The sequence below is a fragment of the Miniopterus natalensis genome, chromosome 11 (genome assembly GCF_054644295.1).
Source record: "Miniopterus natalensis isolate mMinNat1 chromosome 11, mMinNat1.hap1, whole genome shotgun sequence".
NCBI classification, from domain to species: domain Eukaryota; kingdom Metazoa; phylum Chordata; class Mammalia; order Chiroptera; family Miniopteridae; genus Miniopterus; species Miniopterus natalensis.
The window spans coordinates 57,570,529-57,588,447 of record NC_142091.1 but is presented as its reverse complement, the minus strand read 5'-3'; the positions used below and the strand labels follow the sequence as shown (position 1 = coordinate 57,588,447).

The 17,919-nt window shown below is 37.7% G+C and overlaps 1 long non-coding RNA gene across 1 annotated transcript; it reads left to right on the top strand.

Annotated features, from left to right (window-relative positions):
• Positions 1-691: 691 nt before the first annotated feature.
• On the top strand, positions 692-16,748 carry LOC107531926 (uncharacterized). The gene is made up of 3 exons (XR_001602661.2): positions 692-735; positions 8,232-8,393; positions 16,602-16,748. It is a non-coding gene; the product is annotated as an uncharacterized LOC107531926 (long non-coding RNA).
• Positions 16,749-17,919: the final 1,171 nt, after the last annotated feature.

Here is a 17,919-nt window from a genome sequence, read left to right as displayed (position 1 = left end):
GAAAGATTTGTTGGATGTCTAATCAGGATCTCAGCAGTACCTGTGATAAGTTGACCTTACAGGTAGCAAGAGGAAGATGAGGGCATCTTTCATCTTACCATTAAAGCTGAAGCTTAGGCTCTAATCCCCTAATCAGTTGGTTGCTAAGAAGAGGACTTGTTATAAGGATGGATATCAGTACTAAGTTAAGAGCCTCCTTAGGCTCCAGTTTCAGCTTAAGACAACGTCTATGTCAGACATTAACACAACCATACGACACAAATTCATGACATTTAATGAAAGCAAATGAGGAAACTGAAGCTTTTAAGTCTGAGTCCAGTATTTACTGTTTGTACAACTTTGGAAAAACTGCCGAACTTATCAAAACTTTTGTTTTAAAAGTAATGAAAAGTGAACGCTTCATAAAAAATTCTATGAAGTGATAAAATTTGTTATTCTATGAAAATTTATGGCTGTAAGTGCCTACATTATTAAATATGAAAGATTAAAAATAAATGACTTCAGCTCTGTCTTAAGAAATTAGAAAATGACACGATTCTGATATGACAAATAGTTATAATCCAGAGTTAAGTAAGAAGAATTAATTGTTAGAAACAAAATCTGAAATTAATGAAATGGGGAAAAAATCAGTGGCTTCACCCTTTCTGGGTCTTCCTCCAGGAGCTTATACATCTTCTTTCCATCAGGTGCTATATTTATCGACCACGACCCTGTTGGAGAGACCTGAAGATGAAGGTAGGGATAACTTCAACTCATTGAGCATTGGCAAACCCAAACCCTTTGACTGGATGGATATAAGAGATGTTATTGTATTAATGGGCTGACTATTTTTTCCCTGTGTTTGTGATGTTTATGAGACTGGACTCTAGGCTAGGATTTTATGCTGAAGAAACTCCTTCTTGTATTATACCAGAATTTGTATAAGCTTTTAGCTCAAACTATTTAAGGCCAAACATAAATAGGCCTTTCTAGGTTAGTTTATACAAATTCTGTTCTTCCTATTTGATGTTTTGAAAAGTCTTCAGGAGTAGATGGGGAAACTGTGTGGGCCTTGCGCTTGATGAATTCATGTGGCGTGTGTACGAGTGTGTGTGTGTCCTTAGACTTTAGCAGATGTGCCTACAAGACACAGACTTAGCAAGCATACGCAACACTGAGACAATGATTTAATTGACCTAACTGATTGAAAAGAAGGAATGGAAGCCCCCTGTTATAAATGTGATACATAGAACCACGGATGAGAAACAACTCAATGAAATCATTAAGCACTCAAAGTAGGTAAGTCAACAAAGGCCAGTGCCTACAGTGCTGTCTCAGACATACAGCACTGTTTTCAGGACATAACAGAGGATCTAGAGGGTTTTGTAAAACATGCTTTAGTTTTATTTCAGAGTAGAGGGAGTGGATGACAGAAAGTAAAATAAATAAAAACCAATTGATTATGTTAGAGGAAGAAGATAATTCCTTAAAAGATTGAAATATTGGAAGCCAAACTAATGCTATATGAAAGGAAAAATAAAATGAATCTTATAGTCCAGGACAGACAGACATTGAAAGGGAAGGAAAAAAAATTAACTCAGACTTGAAAGGGACACACCAAAGGATTAGCATGAACTACCAAAGGATTAGCGTGAACTACCAAAGGATTAGCATGAACTACCAAAGCCATATTAGATGGGATCCTATAACATGGTTACTATAAACAGAGATTGAACAACTGTCTCTCCCTAAGGGAACACACTCAAGAAAGTTACAGAATTAGGGCATTAAGGAAAGTCACAATGAATCAGAGATATATCAATGGAGAGCTAATCAGTGCAGTTGTAGAGCTGATGTTGGAACCCTCCAGACAAGGTTATCCAAATCGGGGAGTGAAGAATGACATGATTTGTTTTTGAACAGAATTCATTGATTTCATATATCTTACTATGGGACAGTATAGAGTTCAAAATCAAAAGGAGTATTTTAAAAACAAACATCTTAATATATTAAAAAAATAAAAAATAAAATGAAAACAAACATCAGATCCAAAACCAACAAAAAACACAAGGGAAAGTAAAGAAGCACAAGGGCCCTGAGTTTTAGCAAACAGCTTGAGTTCTGGGTATGTTTGAGGAGGAATGGAACCAAATGGAGGAGCGTATTAAGCTGCTGGAACTTAGTTAGGACCCCTCGGAAAGGAACAGGAGAATACACCGTCCTCCTGACAAAAGGGACATAGCAGGACAAATGCTCCTGCAGGCACATGACGTCCGTAGCTGAGGTAAGCAACTGAAGGTAGCGTCTCTGGGAGTGCGTGTCCGATGTATTACTCTTCAGCAGGTGCCGCAAATACAGAGTTTGGGAGCAACTGCAGCTTTGGTTCAAGAATCTGTGAAGGGTGATTCTCTAGTTGAAACAAATGAGGTGATGATAGGGTTCCCTAAAGGGCTAGTTTTACAGGCCCAACAATGTGTGTGCAATCTCACATTTTCATATGTACTTTGGTCTGTAGTAGTTGACGTTTCAGAGCTGTTTTCTCTCCAGAAGAGAGTTTTACTCTGTTGAAGGCCTCCAAAGGGCAAGGATTAATCCAGCTAATGAACTGTGAATATTGGTAGATTGACATTTCAAAGGGTCATGACATTCAGTGATGCTCTAAAACTCACTATCTCCGTGAATTAATATGTGTGTGTGTGAAAATATCCATTTCCCTTATGCCAAACCACATCAGAACTTACTGGGTTTCCTCTTTTGCCTCTCCCTAATCTCTTTACCTCTTAGAGACTTTTTTACTTTCTGTAACAAATGAGGGAAGAAAAGGCACTTAAAAACTGGTGCTTTATTGGATTTGTTTAATAGACTCTTTTCTAAATGTAAAAAAATAGATACTTTATAATTTAAAGTACTTTCCAATGCACGAAAAATTAAATCGTATACTTTTTAAAAAGTTGTTTATGTATAAGTAATCCTGTACAGAGTGATATTTATCACCCTTCCTCAAAGCATAACCAGCATGTTACATTCACAATCAGTTGAGTTGGATTTTCCATATTTGTGTGGTGTTAATGTGTTGGTCTCTACACTCTGACTATAGTCTTAATGTTCACAGTCCTTGTTTTGGGGATTCTTGCTACGAGGCACCTGCTCTATAAAACTTTGGCAGTGACTTCCAGATGTTAACCTGTCCCATCCATTATCCCCAATTTGATTTCCTTTACTCTGCTCGCACCTTCGTAAATAAGACTTTCCCTTCCTTACTCTGTTCTGACTGAGTCATCTCATTCCTGCCCGGGCTCTGGCCTCCATAAGGTGCCTGATTGTTTCTCACAGCATTATTTGCTTTTAAATTCAATGCTTATGTAACATAAGCGGGTAACTGAGAGAAACAGAGTGTAACCTCATTTTTGTAACAAGCTGGGCACAGTCAAGGGACCTGAGTGAGGCGGCACATTCCTTTCTCTTCTTTTTTCTCCCAGTGTCTTCAAGCAGCTCCCTGGGTGTCGGATCCACCCTCATCCTTCACTGTGCTGCAGTGATCATCCGCCAGGGCCCCCAGATCCAGGCTTCAATATTATAGCGAGAGAAATGCTGTGATAACACCTGCTGAGTATGTACAGGACACTTCTAAGGGTTTTACAGGTATTAATCCGATTAATTAATCCTTAGAACAACCCCGGAGGTGAACACTGGCATTGTTGCCCATTTTTACAGATGAATACACTGTACCCAGAGCAGTTAATTAGGTTTTATAGCCACACCCTTAGAAATGGGTGAGTTGGGATTCCAAGCCAGGGACTCTAGCTCTAGCTTCTCTGTTCATTACCACTATGCTCTATTCACTCTTTTATTTAAGGTGCACCACATGATGATTTAATGTACATATGTGCTGTGAAATAATGACCACAGCCAGTGAATTAATACATTCATCATCTTACAGAATTACCTTGTTTATGTGTGGTGAGGACACTTAATTTCAAGTACACGATACAGTACTATTAACAATAGTCAACATGCTATATGGAAAATCTCAGAACTAATTCGTCTTATAAGTGAAAGTTTGTGCCCTTTGACCAACATCTCCCATTTCCCCCAGCTCCCCAGCCCCTGGCCACCACTATTCTATTCTCTGGTTCTGTGAGTTTGACTTTTTTAGATTCCACATATAAGGGAGATCGTACAGTATTTATCTTTCTGTGTCTGGTATTTTACTTATGCTATACTAACTCCTTTTAAAAAATTTATTCTTTAATTACAGTTAACATACAATGTTTTATTTGTTTCAGGTATACAACATAGTGGTTAGACATTGATACACCTTAAGTGATCACCTGGATAACACTAGTATCCATCTGACACCATACATAGTTATTACAATGTTACTGACTATATTCCCTATGCTTTACTTTGCATCCTTATGACTATTTTAATAACTGTAATCTGTACTTCTTAATCCCTTAGCCTTTTTAACCCATACTTCCCAAATTTGTGGTATACTAACTCTTAACATGAACATATTTATTTATGGAACCAGTAGATAAACAATTCCCTGTTTAAATTGTATTTTTCTTTTTAAATTTGCAAAAATTATAGCTCCATAGTCTGACCAAGGTGTTTTTATTGCAATGGCAGTTCTGGAGATGGAGAAGGGACATGGAGATAGTTGTAGAGTAATCTATCTCACTGTGACTTTCGAAAAGTCATTCAACCTTCATGGCCCTAAATTGTTCATCTATCCAGCAAAGGGGTTGAATTAAGCCTATTAAGAAAAAAGAACAGGACTAAAGTATGCATAAGAGAGTCAGGAGGTAAGGATAAGTTGAACAAAATTAGTAGAGGGTTATTCCAGCTAAAGTAAGAAATTTAAAAGAAACTTAATGAGGCTACAGAATTTCAAGTTAAATTAGAAACAGCAACATATAAAAACAGTATTACAGAAAGTGGAATTTGACTTTAAGCATGCTAGATAAAAATAATTTTTAAAGAACAAATAAAACAAAGAAATGGACAGGCAGTAGAGATCTAAAATATAATTAATGAGAACTGAGAGATCTAAAATATAATTAATGAGAACTGAACAAATGAAATACAGAAAATGTCCAAATTTACACAAGGTTTTTCCAAAGGAAAAAAAGATAACCTAGAAAATAAAAAGACTCATTGATTTCCAGAAAAGAACCAAACAAGTGTAGAAAATTAGTAAAATACATCCTGAGGCTCTTGAACTTAAAAAGAAGCTTCAAAATAAAAGAATTCTGTAAGTTTCCAAAGTTTTAAAATTAAAAACTATGGGTAACTTTCTTCTGTAATTTTTGGATTTTTAAACATTTTTGAATGATTTTTATCAACTTTATTATAAAAATGAGCTCATTTTACATACATAAAAGAAGAAAATGATTTTAATAATACTATTTGCAAATTTACGGTAAAATGAGTTTTTGGATTGTGAAGACATACCCAGGATACCACTCTCTGTGGCAATTTACTTAAATTATTGGAAACCTACATTCATGTGGAAACTGGCTATAAAAGTCTTGCCCTGCAAGCACAAATAAATCAACTGAAAACAAATGCTTCATAAAATATTTGAGAACATCTGTGTTCTAAAATGCACTTAATGTGTGCATCTTGTTCTATACAGAATGTATACAGTTGGGGAGACTAGAATTGATTGATGTAACCTTATAAACAAAGCGTCTCCTTAGAATTGGCTGATGAACTTGCCACTCATATCAGTAAGGAGGGTTTCTAACAAACGATCAGCATTTCCTTACCTGAAATACTGTTATAAAACGTTACTCGCCTGCCTGTTCCCAAGCATTTATTAGTCTTTTTTCCCCAGGCCTTTTGAACCGTGGCTGTCAGCAAGTCATCACAATCACTGACAAAAGCTGTCAGCTCTCGGTGCTCACACATCTATTTGCCAGCCTCTCACCAGTGAGCGGAGCACTTTAGCAATCCATTTTTTAGGAGTACATTTGGAGGAAAAACATTTTTGTCTTCCCAGAATCAGTCCCCCACGCTCCATTTTCTTTGGGGAGCAACTTCTTCCGCTCACACCCAAGTGCTTCCTAGTGAGTGTGGCGATCCCCGTGCATCATCCCGTCGCCATGGTGATCTAACTGCAGCCACTCGACCGAAAACAAGCCATTGGACTCTCCCTTTGGGATTTTTTCCTAAGTTCCTTTTCCTCTCTGGAAATGCAATTGTAAGGATATTGCTGGCCCCTGAGTGGATAAAAACACAACCCAGGGAGAAAGGCGGACCAGAGGAGGAAGAAGGGGTGCAGTGAATCCAGTTATAATTCCAGCAACCCTAAAGCGGCATTGCTTCCTCCTGGGATTAGACTAAGCCAGACCTAGTTGTCAGGAAACTACCTTTTAAATCTTAAGATATTCATTCATTCATTCATTCATTCATTCATTCATTCATTCATTCATTCATTCTTTGGTCATTCATTGTTATAGGCAAGAGCTATTGTGTGTGTACAGGTTTAATGGGCTAGAGCTGACAGGACGGCTTATCTTCGAGGTTTATTGCTTTCTGTTCTCTCACCATTAAACTTACTCTATGGACCTGCTCTTCTCTACATCCAGACAAAACCTTGGGCAGATCCAAAAGACTTTCCAGGGACTATTAGGTAATGAAGGGTACAGTCCAATCTTAATCCAAATTTAAAGCTGCTCCCTGTTTGAGCTGGTTCAGGTTTGAGAGCCTGCAATGGCCAAGAGGAGAGGAATCTGTTTGCTCGTGTTCCAGGCCTCTTATCTTACCGCCCACCTTTCTACCAGATATTTCTGATACTTTCCGGGTTGATTTAGGGAGTGATAAAATTAAAGGGGAACGTTGTGGTCTTACCTGGCCATGCTTTTGACATTGATACTGGTATTTTCTGAAGATGAATGCCACACAGTTAAGATTTCTGTTTGTTTGTTTGAGCTGCTTATATAGGTTTTTCAGAACTGCTCTTGAGAATTTAGACATTTCTGCCTATATTTGCTTCCTTGTAGACATGCCTCCTTGGGCTACCTGGTTTCATCAACTTCTGTGAGAGCGCACTCTTGTTGGGGTCCCTTCACTTCTCTAGAACATGGTCTTGAGAGAGGTTCATTTTAAGACAAAAGCAGGCATTCCCTTCCACAGACATCTCATTTGTACACTGCAAACACACACACACACACGCACACGCACACGCACACGCACACAGCCTTTGGTGGCAGTGCAGTTACCTCTCTTTGCTATACTTGCCAACAGGAACCGTTCCAGTCACACCCTCTTACTTTTAGGTATTTTCAAGCAATTTTACATATCAGCACCACTGCTCCCTAAACGCCAAGGAGCTATGTGATGAGAGGAGGCGAAGCCCAACTACATGCTGCATATAACTGTGCTTGGCAGACCTAACCGAGCTCCTGAAATCAATGTACAGCAGCAGGTCCTCAAAAAATGTCGTTTTGTTCAGTGTCATTTTGGTATAAAGTTGATGAGAAAAAATTATTGCTGGCAAGGACCACTGTCTATGTGGAGATGGCACATTCTCCCCATGTCTGTGTGGGTTTTCTTTGGGTCCTCCAGTTTCCTCCCACACCCCAAAGATGTGTGTGTGAGGTGAGTTGGCGTGTCTGTTGTCTCAGTCTGAGTGACTTTGGGTAGATGTTAGTGGTTCCTGAGGTGGAAGGGTGTCCTCTCCAAGGTAGGTGCCCCCTTTGTGACCTGAGCTGCTGGGACAGGCTCTGGCCACATGTGACCCTGAACTGGAATAAGCAGGTTAGAAAATAATCACCTTCCTTGTTTTATTAATCTTTCTTAAAATTGTATATAGCTCACTTTTACTTAAATGTTTAATAATAAAACTGTTTTGAGTCTTTATTTAGGAGATTGGTGATGTTTTGTGACCAAAAATGTGCTATAGGAATTTAACGCTTGTTTATATCGGTTAGCCTATGGTAAAATTGATTTCATTATATGTCATTTCACTTAAAGTCGCAGTTTCCAAGAACCTATCATTGACCTTAAGTGAGGACTTATTATGTGATACTTCCACAGCTTTTGAGATGCTCTCTCAAATGTCCGGCGTTGTTTGTCTTTGGGATGCTAAGTCAATATTTTGTCAGAAAAACTCTCCACAGAAATAAAACACAAGACAGTCACTTAAATGCATGGTTTTCAATTAAGTTTCTAGCATAAGCCTCTTTGGCTACTAAGAACTGCTTATGTCCTGCCTGCTTCTCTCTCCTATTTGGATCCCAAAGCAGATGCAGGCTGTCTCTGCTCCTCTGCAGTCAGGACGTGACTTCTTGCACCTGAATGGACTGATCGAATGTAATTCCATTAGAATAAAGATTATTTCTCCAGATTGTTCAAGTCAACCAAGGACAAAGCATATAAGAATAAAGGCCCTGATCTTTGAAGAGGTAAGCTGCTAACATGCTCTGGTCCAATCTGATAATGTGAGGAACTAAAGAAATTGGCAATTGGAGTGACGTACAATAGGTGCCTTGGTCAAGCTAGTTCAAGTCGGTTCTGCCCAAGAGGGCAGCCACCAAGGCATGTTGGTGTGGGAGGACTGCTCCCCACTGGGAAGTTGTTAGAGAGAAATTTGTGGGTTTTGGAATTGGAAAATTTTTTTTTTTTTTAAAAAGCAACTTTTCCAATAGGTTTCCTTTAACAGAGAGATGGCCTAATTTATGTAGAGGCAGCCTGCTTTGAGATCCACATTTTCCTAAGAATTGCCATGTTTGTATATTCTGATATGCATGTATTTCACTAACGGCTCCTTGGCTGCTATCACCTTGATAAACCCATGACTGCTTTCTTCCTAGAGTAAACGGTTTCTTGTTTCAAAGTGAAAGTCTCATGTTAACCTCTCACTATTCATGAAATATTTCATAAACAAAGGATAGATTAGAAACATTTACATAACTAAGAAATAATTTTAAGTTTCAAACTATTAAGCCTTTCAACAATACCTACTGTAGGAGAGATATACTAATAATCCTTGACATGCTTCTGGTGGAATTATCAAATAAATCAAGTAAGAGATTATTTATAACAATGCTGCTGAAAGGAGGAGGCTGGATAAGTGACTGACTGACTGTCTGACTGTAGTTTCTCCTTGCTGCCTATAAACATAGTGAAGCAACAGCAATGCTATTTTATAATCCCTGGAGGGGAGATTCTTTTTCAGGAGGTGTCACCTGAAGGCCTCAACAACTGGAGTGCTGTGCTTTTGTTATGTTGTTAGATTGCCTGGTGATGATTTCCTTGCTAAAGAAGCAAGCAATCGCTCAAGGTTTCCTATCAGAGGAATTGCATGAAACTTTGTGGAATTTTTGTCTCTTCGCCAACTCTAGAAAGCTTCACTCATGTACTTGCTGTCCCCACATTCTCTACAAAATTACCATCCTTCTAATAATAGCAATTAACTTCTTCTCATGAAACGTGTTTGCCATTTTTAAAGAACACTCATGTCCGTTATTCTGTTTAGCTTGCCTGACTCCTTTTTAATAGGGACCTAAGGCTTCAACTTCCAGATACCCTTACAAAGTAGAGTTTAGGCCTTTCTAACACTTTTTCTGCAGCTAGTTAAAAAAAATAAAGGTGGTCATCACACTTTACATGATCATGGGGAAAGTGCTATTAGACATAGAGTAAGTTGTATGTATTATGAAAAGTCTTGCTGTGGTAGGGCTTTCTTTTTATGAGAAGCCAGGTCATAGCAAAACACTTTTAAATGTTAAGGAGTTGGAGTTTTTAAAAACATTTACGAAGTTCATACTTATGGTAGGCACTGTGTTAAGTCTTTGAAAGCGTTATTTTATTAAGCTTCTCAAAAACCATATGAGGAAGGTACTATTATCATCTCCATTTCTAAATGAGAAACCTGAAGATCATAAAGAAATAAGTAGCGCCTTCAGTTAGGGGTGGTCCAAGAATTATGGAAATTAGAAAAAGGACATTGCTTTCTGATATTTGTAGTGTAAGAATCAACACACAGTGAATGAGAGCTGAGAGATGAGAATGTCTTGAAGGAAAAGAGATCAATCTTCCAGAAGGTTGCCCATAAAAGTTTAGTGATATAAGCAAACACATGCAATATTTAACCCACCAGCATTCTGAGGAAAGGGAAAATTAGACAATGTAATTTAAACATTCCAGTGTTTTTAACCAGACCACCCATGTTGTGGAGATGAATTTATTAAACCACATAAAACTCATGGTAATTACAATTCAGATTCTACATAGCATTCTAATTATGATTTTGTTTCCCATAAAGTCTGCCAACAGAGATAAAATAATAAGCACTCACATGCTTCAAACTGCAATTATGTTTTAAGCAGAAAATTAAGAAATTAGCATTCTGATTTTACCTGCCAGTATCATAGATTTTGTTAATGCAATTTTCCCTGAGAATCTTATCTGCTCTCTCAGTTTAGTTTATTGAGCTAGTATGCTTGAGGGGCAAACGGTAAGCACTGGAACGCTCACACAGGTGATAAATTAATAACTACAAGATAAATTTTCACTAAAAGCTATGGAGAAAACTTCCTAAAATTGTCAGCCCTACCTGATTTCTTATAAATAATAATATTTGAAAACCTAATATGTTTCAGGCATTGTGCTAGACACTCAACATGCATTATTACTCATCTAAATTTCATATGAACCCTGGTTAAAATGTGTTATAATGTGTATTTTATAGAAAAAATTCAATATTAGAAATATCAGGATGATTTAGTTTCTTATGTCTTAAAGTACCTCTGAGTTTGGGTGCCTCAATGCTATGCTTCAAATCAATTATATTTTAATCCTAACGCCAGAGTGTTTCTCTGCTCTTTCAAACCACTGCATTCTCACATCTATGAATCTGGCACCAATCTACCATAAAAAATTTGGTTGTCATCTTCCTCAGAATGCCTGAAGACTCCTTGCCAAATTCAGAAATGTTTAGAGAACACATAAGGACTCCAATGTTGGATGACCCCAAGAAGAAAGTACATCTAAACCAAACATGAGCTCTATGATACAACACTAAGATTCACCTGGATGACAGGTGCCCTGGCATAAGAACGGCTAATGAATGAATGACAAACAAGACAAAACCAAAACCCCCAAAACCAACCAACAACAGCCCCCCTACATAAAATCCTAGAATGAAATAGCTCAGAAAAAAATAGCAACTTTGTGAAAATTACTCCTCAAGTAGATTGGATCTAACAATTTTCAATCCTAGTCCTCTATATTACCAAAATTTTAGTTGCTTGTTGAAATGAGTGAACCCAAATTCCTTCAAAAAGAAAAAGGGAGGCTGAATGATTTATTCACAAAACAATTCCCATAGTGACTGAGTAGCTCTAGTGTGGTCTTTGGCCATCCTCAGTTATCACTCAATTTGTCTGGGGGGGAAAATGCTGCCTTCAGTCACCAGCATAACTAGGCAACAAATTGGATCTCATTGCTCAATACAAGTCACACGCCAGTCAATGTGTGGCTGTGGCTGTGCTTAAAGACTAAATAAAGGGATAATTTGTCAAAGTTTTCTCCTTTTTTTCAGTTATCCCTGATTTTTTAAAAAATATAAAAAGAAGAAAAAAACTGAAAGAAGTTAGCAACCACCAGAAGTTGGAAGAGGCAAGGAACAGGATCTTCCCTATAATCTGAGGAAGGAGTGCAACCCTAGAGATACCTTGATTTCACAACTTTGCTCTCCATAAGTGTGAGAAAATAAATTTGTATGTAATTTGTCCTGGCAGCTCTAGGAAACTAATGCAATTAGTAAAGTGCTTGAGATACTACCTGACACACAGGAGGCATTTAATCATCATATCTGAGATGGTGAGGGTCATGAAAGAGGACCGTGATCATTTTCTTTTATAAGTCAACAGATTCAAAGTATTCATTCAACAGTCATAGTCCTATGTAAGACCTGCTTTTAGGTTGTTTTGACTGGCTTGTACATTTTAAAGACAGTTACATTAATGTGCCTTCCAGTTCTGTTGGCAAGTTAGCCTGGGATGTTTTAATCTGCACATACACACTGCTTTATCTACCCTACACATTTTACTTTCCCTTTTTAGTAAAAAGTAAGAGGAAGGCAAAAGGAAGGTGGAAGAAAGGATTAAAAATTATTTAGCAATAATAAATATATTAGAAAAGTCACTTTAAATGTCAATAGCTGATATAGGCAAGGACAAAGCATGATATAGGCATGGACAACTCACTGAGTCAGGGTCACAACTGGTTGGTTTAGAGCCATAAGAGCTGGTTATAAATAAGTTGACATTCTTTTCTATGGGCTCATGGAAACTCCTCAAGGTTGTGAGTGATAAGATGGGCAGTGATGAGTGGTAAGTCAGGAAGATGACATACTGTCAAGGCCACCAATATCTCTTGTTAGGCTGGAGAAACTGTTTTATGTGTATAACATACTCAGAATTTATGGGTGTAAGATTTCAAAACCTGATCCCAAACCTTGGCATTCAAACTTGAAAGTTTAAATAATTGCAAAACTTTGTGAGAATAATATTGTGCTAACAAAGGGGTTGAATTGAACTTTCAAAAAGAGAAATACAGGTCTAGCCAGTTTTCTCAGTGGTTAGAGCATCAGCCCGCGGACTGAAGGGTCCCAGGTTCGATTCCCGCCAAGGGCATGTACCTCGGTTGCAGGTTCGATCCCTGGCCCTGGTTGGGGCGCATGGAGGCAACCAGTCAGGGTGTCTCTCTCACATCTATGTCTCTCTCTCTTTCTCTCTCACTACCCCCATCTCTCTTTCCCTCTCCCTCTCCCTTCCACTTTCTCTGAAAAACAATGGAAAAAATATCCTCAGGTGAGGATTTAAAAAAAAGAGAGAAATACAAGGTAAGGTTTTGGTTATTTTGTGTGACACATTATCAGTATAGATAGTTATATTTACAGAAAGTGATGGGAGTCTGTGGAAGAATGAAAGTTATTTTACCACTGATATTGCTTAATGAGGAAATGGCTTTCTTGAAATTAGGAAAGGGATTATCTACAGGCAAAAATCAAATAAGAATATCTACTTTCAAATACATATTAAGAATCCTACAACTTTTTAAAAACCTTGACCAAATAATCTATCTTCTATTCTGAAGAAATAACCTCTGACATTGAAAGGAGCTTTAAACTCCTAGATGTCCATTACAACAGGGGGAAAACCTAAACTACTTACTGTCTAACAATAAGATAATAGTTACACAGTGGCGCTTAAGTTTGTTATTCTAGGCTGTAAACTAGTGGGAAAAAGGGTTTGAAGGAGGGACAGTTATAAATCAGTATGAAAGAGTGCCTGGGGATGAAGCTGGTAGAGAGCTAATCCTACGGAGAAAACACCAAACATCCCAGTCTTCACCCTGCATTAAAGACTTTGAGGCAAAGAAAGGGGTGATTCTAAACCAGTCATTTGGGGATACTATCAGCTATTCCCAAGGGCTTCTGTGTTCCCAGGAAGAGACTATTTAGGTGTTTGTTTGTTTTTTTTAAAAAAAAGCTAATTTACCTCTTCGGTATCAGGGCACAACCAACCCAGCTTTGGTATAACCCGACAAATGACACTCTTTTCCACTCTGTGGTAGATTATTCCAGTATACCATGGTGGTGGCTCCTGGGAATCCATGGTAAACACTAGTAAGCTACTTATGCACCTGGAAGGAGGTAAAACTAGCACTCATATCGCACAGTAGAGGCTATAGTATTTGCCGAAAGCAGTGCTGCCCTGTAAATGTGGAGATGTCCAGCATTTCTCCCAATATTCCAGTACTCAGCAGGGATGGTGTTAACACCGCCCTGTGGGCACCATGGTGGCCAGAGAATGTCCGTGCCCGTGGCAATCACAGGGATGCAGATCAGATCCATATTCATGAGGACATGTGAGATACTATTAGATAACCACAGGGGACTCTCCAAAATACTTTCCAGCTTCTGAGGACTTATGTAAGGAGGCAATGTCACGAGGGTCCCATTTATACCTTATAAGTTTTGAGAAACTGGGGTAACTAATACGTTAAAAATTACATATTTTATGGCAAAATATGTAATCATTAAACATAATTTTCAGAAAGAACTCAATGTAAAGGAAAAAGTTCCTTGCAACCATATATATGATCAAGTAGATCTTAGTATGATTTTTTTCCCTCTTTATAATTATGGCAGGTTAAATGCTAAATGGATTTTAACCACATCTAGAGGTTATAACCTAAAATATAGGCTCATGGAGCACATGAAATTAACTTTGAATGGCTATATGTAGCTCATTAATTACTTTCTTATTTTTATAGTATTATTACACTAATATTTTAAACATCTCAATGAGTAAAGCTCAGGAATTTGTTAATTTAATTATTTTAGCTAATTTTAATGGAGATTTTTTGGTGGGGGCTAAGGACTCCAAATGCTAATTAAATTTTTAAAGGTTAATTTCTCATTTATTCAACATATCCTTATTATGTGACTACACACACTGTTGTAGTTGCTATTGATGATGCAATAAAGAAAAGATTTTAGTATAATATCAGAGAGTGATAAATGTTTGATAAAAAAAACCTCTGAGTTTGGAAAGTTAGAACCGCTGAAAGAAATATTGTGGATATTATGTGCATGTGTCTGCTTCAAAATATATTTGAGAGTGTATATAACAAATGAAACCAAATAGTCATCCTGAAAAGCACCAAGAAGGTATATTAAACCTTATTTAAATGTACAACAACAAACTACCAGAAAAAAATTAAGAAAACAATTCTATTTACAATAGCATCAAAAAGAATAAAATACTTATGAATAAATTTAACCAAGGAAATGAAAGAGCTATGTACCGAAAACTGTAAGACATTGATGAAAGAAATTGAAAATGACACAAGTAAATGGAAAGGTATTCTATGCTCATTGATTGGAAGAATTAATCTTCCACAGTGATCTATAGATTCAATGCAATCCCTATCACATTTCAGGGGCATTTTTTACAGAAATAGAACAAACAATCTTAACATTTATGTGGTACTGAAAAAGGCCCTGTATCGCTAAAGCAATCTTGAGAAAGAAGAGCTGGAGGCATCCAACAGCCTGATTTCAAATTATATTACAAAGTAATCAAAGCTGTATGGTATTGGCATAAAAATAGACACACAGGTTAGTAGAACAGAATAGAGAGCCCAGAAATAAACCCAAGCGTATATGTTCAATCAATTTAGGAAAAATGAGCCTAGAATATACAGTGTGGGGAAGGCTGCTCTCTTCAATAAATCGTGTTGTGAAAACTGGACAGCCACATACAAAAGGCTGAAACTAGACCCCTGTCTGACACCACACACAAACATTGACTCAGAATGGATTGAGGACTTGGGCATCAGACCTGAAACTGTAAAACTCCTAGGAGAAAACATAGGGAGTAAGCTCCTTGACATTGGTCTTGGTAATGATTTTTATTTGACATAAAAAACAAAGGCAATAAAAACAAAAATAAACAAGGGTGACAACATCAAACTAACAAGTTTCTGCACAGCAAAGGAAACCAAAATCAAAATGGAAAAGCAACCTAGGGAATGGGAGAAATTAGTGCTAATCACATATCCAATGAGGGGCTTGTATCCAAAACTCACAAGGAATTCCTCTAATTCAGTAGCAAAAAGACAAACCAATTAGAAAATGGGCAAAGATTCTGAATAGGCGTCTTTCCGAGGAAACACATATGGCCAATGAGGTACATAAAAAGGTTCTCGGCCTCACTAATCATCAGGGAAATGCAATCTAAAACCAGAAGGAGATATCATCTCATACCTGTTAGGATGTCAGTTAAAAACAACAAGAACTGACAAATGCCGGCAATGGAGAACAGGGCACCCTTGGGCACTGTGGATGGGAATGTAAACTGGTACAGCTACGGTGGATAGTATTATGGAGGTTCCTTAAATTAAAAATAGAACTACCATAGGATTCAGCAATCGCACTTCTGGGTATACACCCTAAGGAAACGAAACCATTATCTTGAAGAGATATCTGTACTCCCCTCTTCATAGCACCGTTATTCGCAGTGGCCAAGATGTGGAAACAACCTAAGTGTCTGCTGATGGATGAACAAATAAGGAAAATATACCATCTATATAACGGGATTTGTATATACCACAATGGGATGTTTTTACCGTACTGTTTAAAAAGAAAATCCTGTTATTTGTGACAATATGTAGGGCATGATTCTAAGTATCACTTAAGAGTGAAATCTTAAAAAGAGAGAGAGGGAGAGAAAGGAAGGAGGAAAGAAAGAAGAAGTCCACTTCATAGGAACAGAGCAGAAAAGTGAAAAGTGGGGTTGGGGGTTGGAGAAAATAAGGGAAAATTGGTAAAAAGGTACAAACTTTCTGTTACTAGATGAATTAAGTCTGAGGATCTAATGTATAACATGGTGACTATTGCTGATAACACTGTATTATTCTAAAACTGAAATTTGCTAAGAGAGTAGAACTCAAATGTTCTCACACACAGAAAAGTGAATGTGTGAGGTGACAGGTGTATTAATGAACTCAATGGGGGTATCTTTTCACGATGTATAGGTGTGTCAAATCGTTGCACACTTTAAATATCCTATCATTTTATTTGTCATTGATGTCTTAAGAAAGCTGGAAAAAGGCTGGAGAAACAAATCTGAAGTTTCCTGAATTTTACTCAGAAAGATGACTGCTTAAATATTCCTTATGAAAAAAGACTCTTCTGTAGACCCATGGAAGTGATAGATAACAGAACAAATGTCTGGTGGTCTTACTGAAGAATTCTGCTCACCAAGCATAACTGAAGTTGTTGCCTGGTGGGAGGAATAGTTCAGCACCTGAAGAGACATTGCTTATGCTCCAAGAAACGATGAACAGGTCCTGTGGCAGTGGCACGAAGGGGACCGTGCGCATTTCTTCCCAGCAGCAACTCTACCTGCCAGGAGCCAGGTCTTCTGGCCTTTCTTCCCCCCCCCCCCCCCCTTATTCCTTCCTGGAGTTGCAGTTGTTAAATGCTTGCTAGCACATTATTACCAGTTGCTGCCAGTTGGGAGCAGCAGGAGAGTTTACTGGAATTGCATCCAAACTCTACCCTAAGGTATGTTTCTTCAGATATGGAGAGACGTGCCCTGTGTGTTCCACCGTTGTGGACAGAGGTGACAAACAGTGGTTTCAAATATAAACCTCATGTGAAATACACTAAGGAATATAACTTTGGTTCAGTGTCTGAATTCTGTTACTAATGTCAATATCTGAAATAAAAAGAGGAACCTAAAAGCATAAACTATATTAATGGAATGGTCATATTAAAGTCTGTTATTAATTCAGCAAAGCCACAGAAATCCTTAGTGGAGATTCTACATTTAAAAAATTCAGAGAAGGTTGCAAATGCATTAAAATAAGGACACGAGCAGAGAGGGATACACATTTATCTGCCACATATCCCTTCACTTTCCATTACCTACTGTTGCTGATGAGTGTCGTATTTGTCATTACTAGTGATAAATCACATTTGCCGCTCCAGATTATGAGCATTGATCTGTAACAGAGCTGCTTTTCCTGAAACACCTGTATGCATCATGCTTCAGGGTGACTGACAGCAAGGATTACATCACAAAAGTCTCGAAGAATAATAATTACAACATAAGACGGGATTAGTTATGAAGTGGAAGATTTCTACAGTTCTGAATTGTTATAATTATAGAAAATTATTGCAAATCCCACTATTTGTTTCTATTAAGTGTTTCAGATGGTTTATACTTGTCTTAAGCAATGTTGGCTAATGCTTCCAGTGTTAGGTATGAATAGATAAAGTAAAAATTATGTATGCATCAATCACATCTTTATTAAAGTTCATGGAAGAAAAGTGGTTGAAGGAAATGCATTAAACTATTTATGTGCAGAGATTTCTGCTTCTGGCTGTGATGTAGACAATGGTACCACACT